Source organism: Suncus etruscus, chromosome 2 (assembly GCF_024139225.1).
Source record: "Suncus etruscus isolate mSunEtr1 chromosome 2, mSunEtr1.pri.cur, whole genome shotgun sequence".
NCBI lineage: Eukaryota > Metazoa > Chordata > Mammalia > Eulipotyphla > Soricidae > Suncus > Suncus etruscus.
Window position 1 is genome coordinate 101,985,143 of NC_064849.1, and position 6,774 is coordinate 101,991,916.

General features: G+C 39.3%; 1 non-coding gene across 1 annotated transcript; it reads left to right on the plus strand.

Annotated features, from left to right (window-relative positions):
- Positions 1-5,802: 5,802 nt before the first annotated feature.
- LOC126002794 (small nucleolar RNA U13) lies at positions 5,803-5,911 on the plus strand. Its single transcript, XR_007493429.1, has one exon. It is a non-coding gene; the product is annotated as a small nucleolar RNA U13 (small nucleolar RNA).
- Positions 5,912-6,774: the final 863 nt, after the last annotated feature.

A 6,774-nucleotide genomic window follows, 5' to 3' on the forward strand; every position in this document is an offset into this window, starting at 1 on the left:
TGTGATGCCATTGAGAATGCAGGTTTGCCAAGGAAGAGGTTTGTTGGAATAATAACCGATGGAGCGCCATCAATGACAGGGAGGAAAAATGGACTGGTGGCACTTGTTCAAAAAAAACTTGAAGAGGAGGGTGTAGAGAAGGCCATTGCTCTTCACTGTATTATCCATCAGCAGGCCCTTTGCAGTAAATGCCTGCCATGTGACAATGTGATGTCTGTCGTTGTGAAATGCATCAACCAAATCAGATCCAGAGTCTTAAGGCACAGGAGGTTTCATGCCTTTTTAGAGGAAATGGAGTCAGAATATGGGGATGTGCTCTATTTCACCGAGGTACGCTGGCTCAGCAGGGGAAATGTCCTGAAAAGATTTTTTGAGCTGAGAGAAGAAGTGAAAGCCTTCATGGAGAAGGATGGAAATGCGGTTTCTGAGTTGAGTGATCACAAATGGCTCATGGACTTAGCTTTTCTTGTTGACATCACACATAAGCTGAATGTACTAAACAAGATGTTACAAGGCCCGGGGCAGCTTATCAGTGCTGCCTATGACAATGTGAGAGCATTCTCCACACAACTTGTGTTATGGAAATCCCAGCTCTCTCAGACAAACCTTTGCCATTTCCCGGCATACAAGGAACTTGTGTATGCAGGCATACCATTCAGTGGTAAGAAATATGTTGATGCTATTTTTAAGCTAGAGAAGGAATTTGATCACAGATTTGCAGACTTCAAAAAGCACAAGCCACTTTCTAAATTTTTGTGGACCCCTTTTCCTTTGATGTGCAAGATGCCCCTCCTGTGCTTCAAATGGAGCTCATTGACCTGCAATGCAACTCTGATCTCAAAGCCAGGTTCAAGGAAATTAGTGGAAAAGCAGACATGCATGGGCAATTTTTGAGAGAATTGCCCCCCAGCTTCCCTGAGCTTTCCCGAATGTTCAAGCACACCATGTGCCTTTTTGGGAGCACATATTTGTATGAAAAGTTATTCTCCACACTGAACTTTAATAAGTCAAAGTACAGGTCTAGACTTAATGATGATCATCTTCAAGCCATACTGAGGGTCTCAACTGCTTCCTCTCTAAAGCCAAATGTGGTTCAGATTTGTGAGAAGTGCTGTCAAGTCTCTGGCAGCAAGGAATAGGCAAAAATGCCATGTTCAGAAGAACTGTTCATGATCTTCACTCAATGTTCTATTCATGTTCAGAAGAAATAATTAAAACTGTTAATAATGACATTTGAGGACTTTTTTTGTGAAATAACTTATGTGGCCCCTTTGCCCCCTGCGGCCCCCAGTTAAATTGAGTTTGAGACCCCTGTTTTAGACCATTGTTCTAAAGAACTTCTATAAGCAATTGAAAAACAGAATCCTGTTCAATTTTTAATTAAAAAATTAGTTAAATTTAATTAAATTTAACTAAAAATTTAGTTAAATCCAAATATCAGGATCAAGGCTACCTAACGTTTTTTTTTTTGGGGGGGGGCTACACCCTGTGACGCTCAGGGGTTACTTCAGTCTATGCATTCAGAAATCGCTCCTGGCTCAGAGGACCATATGGGATGCCGTGGGATGGAACCGGGGTCATTCCTAGATCAGTCATGTGCAAGGCAAACGCCCTACCACTGTGTTATCACTCTGGGATAATGCTCTCCCTATAATATTATTTTTTAAATATTTCAGGATCAAGCATCAGGTATCCAGGATTGAGAACAAAACAGATTATTCAAGAGTCTTCCAGTGTTTGGGGACCAAACATAATGTAGTATCTGTAGTGTTGATGTGTTTCTGTACCCAAAGCTTCAGTGTTCATGTACTTCTGTACCCAATGTTGTATGACAGTTTCATTTCAAAACAGCAACAAAAAATATATGATGTTAAGCAAATGTTAAGATGAGATCAGCATTAACAGGAGCAGGATATTCTGGTTCATTTTCTATACAAGCTACCATATTGTCACCACCATTATGCAGGAAATGAGTACAGATATTGCTCCCCTTTTCCTAAGCTACATCTCATCATGAGATGAGAAGACAGGGTAGGATTTGCCTATAGCAGACCCAGAACTGCCTGCGTTCCAGTTCAGAAGGGTGCTGGGAAGCAGCCTTACTTTTCAATACTTCGCTGACAGGGCCACAGCATCCTTCACACACAGAGGAAAGAGCAGCCTGGGAAATGTCCCAAACAGATGCAGCTGTTCTTTTTTTCTGGAGAGAATGCCAGTAACATTTTGTTCCTTGGGGTTCTTAACAATGAAAATGTGTGCATAACTATAAAAACAAACAAACCCAGAGAGACAGTGACCATCCTTACTAATTTGTCATTATAGATATTTTTTAAAGTTTATTAAATAATAGCAGACATTCAGGTTTGTAGTTCACCAAGGATTTTGTGTTGATATATTTGACAGAGAGAAGAGGAAATGTTCTTTAGTCACTGGATACCCCCAGTATCTTTCAGCTTCTATATAAGCTTCTGTGGAAACTTCGAATAAGAATCTACAAAAGTATTTATATTCCCTCTATAAACTGAGATCATCTTAAAACCCATCCTAGAGTCTGATCCACATAACTAGTCTTTACCTTCTCTGTTGATCCTCAGAGATGTTTCATGAACCACAGTATAGATATCACTAGCCTTAGTTTACAGAGTCAAACATTGGAGGCTTATGAGGGTCAAGTAACTTGTTCAAGGGTTAGAAGTAGTATAGTCTAAATACAGGCAAATGGCTCTCAATTATAAATTACTTAGTTGAGTCAAGAGATTTTTACACCTCAGTTTTGCCATAGGTTAGAAACTAACCAAAACAAAAAGAACAAAGATATTTCAGTAAGGACATAAATTCTGAGCTTTAACTTTACTGCCTCTCTGAAATTAATTTAAAAAATAAAAGTCCAAGAAATTTGTCCCAGACTCTGATGGGATAGAATACTTTTGATTCCTTATTACCCAATCCAGCAATAGATAGTGCTGAACTTCATACATACATACCCACTGCCCCAAAAACATTCATTCGAAAGGGTTGAATAAGAAATGCATGCCATTTAGATACAAATATTGAATCATACTGTTTCACACCTGAAAATTACATAATTCTATAAAACCATTAACTGTTCCCTTCATTAAAAATTATATTAGTGATCTAGACCTTCTTCAGGAATTAGAATTTTGAGTCACTCGACCAGAAAAGATAGGGTGATTGCTGAAAAAGATAGCGGTAAAGTGAAAGAGGTAAACTAATTTTAATAATACATTTTTATTAAACCTCATTTATACAAAATATTTCCACATGCAATCTATTTAAGAAATCAGTAACTGCTCTGTCTTCATATTCCTAGGAGTTCTCTATACTTTCAGTTCCACTCACTTTATTAATTAATTAATTAATTAATTAATTTTGTTTTTTGGGTCACACCCAGCAGTGCTCAGGGTTACTCCTGGCTCAAAGCTCAGAAATCGCTCCTGGCAGGCTAGGGGGACCATATGGGATGCCAGGATTCTAACCACCATCCTTCTGCATGCAAGGCAAATGCCTTACCTCTGTGCTATCTCTCTGGCTCCCCACTCACTTTAAATCAGCCTCATTTCACTACTCAGTGGATATTCAAGTCAAGTGGCTTTTGGCCTGGACAGAGTAAGTATTAACACAATTACTAGACCGATGTTCTGACTCTATAAAATTAGCGACTGTGCTTTCTCACAATGTGAGGTTTGATATGCAGCAAGCCAGAGTCTGACTAGACATGAGGGCTAGGCTTTGGTTGGTAAAGCAGTGGGTGTTTTGTTTAAAACACATATTGCTAGAGACTATGTTTTGCTCTGGAAGCACAGGGATAAACAAAAGCATAATCTTCCATCCCCTGAGTGGATATATTTAAGGAAAAAATAGCTATCCATCTTTTGAACATTCTGTTAGTATAGGGATACTGGTTAATAAAGAATATTAAGAGTCACAATCAAGAAGGATATAAGCTCTTCTTTTGAACTCTGAGATTCCTGTGGGCTATGGGTGATGGGAAAACAATGTAAGATATAAATTTCGAATTTTATGTAGAAGAACTGATTGAGTGTTGGTTCCCACAATGTATATCAGTAAGACAAGTATTTGATCTTATGTCATTAATTTTGGCAGCATTCTTAAGAAACATGCTAAGGAGCAAAGAAGTGAATCAGAGAAAGAAGGCAAGTTAAGACAAGGTAGCTCAATGAATAGATTACTGCCACAATGACAGGAATCTATTCCAATAAAGATCCTTCATGAATCATAGTACTACATGAGTCACACCCCAAAATTCACTCACTAAAGAATATGAAGCTGAGCAACTTATCCTTTTACCCATTCCTTCATTGGTGAAGGGTCTCTCCTGGAAAATTAACTCCTAGGGCTTCTTTCCTGCCTTGCATTTGGTCTTAGCTTACTCTGGTGGCCAGAAAATATCTTCATGAGGCAAAGAAAGGCAGGAATACTTGGATCTGCAAAGGAACTATTACCTCCTAGTCTGAAATAGAACAATAAGGTATAATTTAGTGTCCACTAGTGTCTTTAATAGTGATCAACATTCTGAAATACTTAGCCCGGTGCCAGATCCTATTATAAGCACTTTCCTTAGATAAAGTCAGTACCTATCACTCTCTCCACTTTACAAAGGGAGGAAATGGGGCCAGAGAGATAGCATGAGGTAGTGCATTTGCCTTGCATGCAGAAGGACAGTGGTTCAAATCCCGGCATCCCATATGGTCTCCCGAGCCTGCCAGGAGTGATTTCTGAGCGTAGAGCCAAGAGTAACCCCAGAGCGCTGCTGGGTGTGACCCAAACACCAAAAAAAAAAAAAAAAAGAGGGGGGAGAAAATGGAAGTATTCTAGGTTAACTACTTTTCTTAAGGTCAGACCATTAGAAAGAAACAAATCCAGCCCTTAGGCTGAGTTTAATGTTAAAATCACTGGGCCTTTTATTACCAAGTACTTTAGTTTATTAAACTATTTAGTTTATTAAACATTTGAACCTGTCTTTTAAAGAAAGTATACTCAGTCATAATTTCTAAATACTATATCTTATATTTGCTTTTCAAGTCTCTAGTCTAGATTATCACAGCTCCTTTCATCATAAATTCTGCTGAGTAAGTGAAAGAGATGAGCTCTCAAATCCAGAAATAGACTAGGTCCGACCATCAAAGATAGACATGTACCAAAGGACATGTCACAGAAAAAAAATATATTTTTAAATACCCAGTGCCAAGACTACATGCCTCCAAAACTGTCCACTGAACCACCATATGTCCAGACACTTCGCCCTGTCTTCTTTGCTCTGATAACAGAAATACTAAAGAACTGAGTTGTCATGGGACACATTCATTTTTTTCCCCATCTACTGCCCTTTAGCCTGTTCTGTTGGATCTCTCTGCCTCATGTCCTGATGGTATCTTTTGCAGACAGTTACCTTATCTTTCCAGTTAGGCAGGCAACAAAGATGCCTCATTTCAGGACTCAAAAAGGCCAGATAATCTAACCCAAACGTTGGGCCTGTCACGTAAATATGTCTGAGCTCTTCTCCTTCCCTTCTACAGGCTTGATTGGGGCTCAAACAGTTATGTTAAGAGAAGACACTGAGGGGTTGAAGTGGTGGTGCAGAGCATAAGGCATCTGCCTTGTATGCACTAGCCTAGGACAGACTGTGGTTAGATCCCCTGGTGTCCCATATGGTCTCCCAAGCCAGGAGTGATTTCTGCGCACATAGCCAGGAATAACCCCTGAGCATCACCGGGTGTGGCCCAACAAACAAACAAAAAAAAGAGAGAGAGGACACTAAAGACTCTTTTCTGGTTCATAAGCATGACAGTTGGGTGCTCACACAATTGTGTGATGTGTACCTCCCTTAAATTGTCTTACAATTAATAATTGGCATATTACCTGGCTAATGTGAATAAGAGACAAAGAAAGAAACACAGACAGACAGACAGACAGACAGACAGACAGACAGACAGAGAACAGTGATCAGTGCTTTGTGCACCCTATCGTAACCTCTGTCTTGCTGCTTCCAAATCCTCCAGAATCAGGGCACTAAGAACAGAAGAAAAGGGGGAGAAAGCCCTAAATGGCTCACATTTAGAACTATGGCTATTGTCAGTATCAACTTTCTTCTGAGGACTTTGCAGACTTGGTGCCTTCCCAACTCTGAAAAGAAACTTTTTAAACTTTCCTGAAAATTCTCTCTGACTAAGATAGCCTTGAGTTTTTACAATCTTGAAAGCAATAGGTTTGGAACAAAGTATGAAGGCCAGTGGGCAAGATCTATTCTGCTTCTTGGCCAATTCCTCCATATTCATTACTCTTTCACAATTACCATCACACATATGACTTGAAGAGAGAGGGCAGGGAACACTTTTTCTAACATGAAGGAATGCTCTCATTAAGTTATACTCTGCTTTATTTTCTATGTGTGTGAAGGTGGATGATGATGATAGGCTTCAAATCTAATTGCAAGGATTCTTATCTCTCTAAGGGACCCACTACTCTTAGTTTTGGATTCCAAGCCAATAGAAGCATCTTTAGTTGCTTATTACTGGAGGGGGGTGGGGGAAACTACCTCTAGACTGGTTTAAATACATCCCTATTTACTCAGATAGAAATAACAAAATGACCAAATAACCAAATAACCCAAGATAGTTTTGTTCAACATTTGGTCTTAGCTTTTGTTCAATTTAAGAAAACTTCTTTTTTTAGCATTAGGATAATTCCTATAACTTCTTGAAACATGAGAGAAAAGCTTCTGTGTTAGGGAAG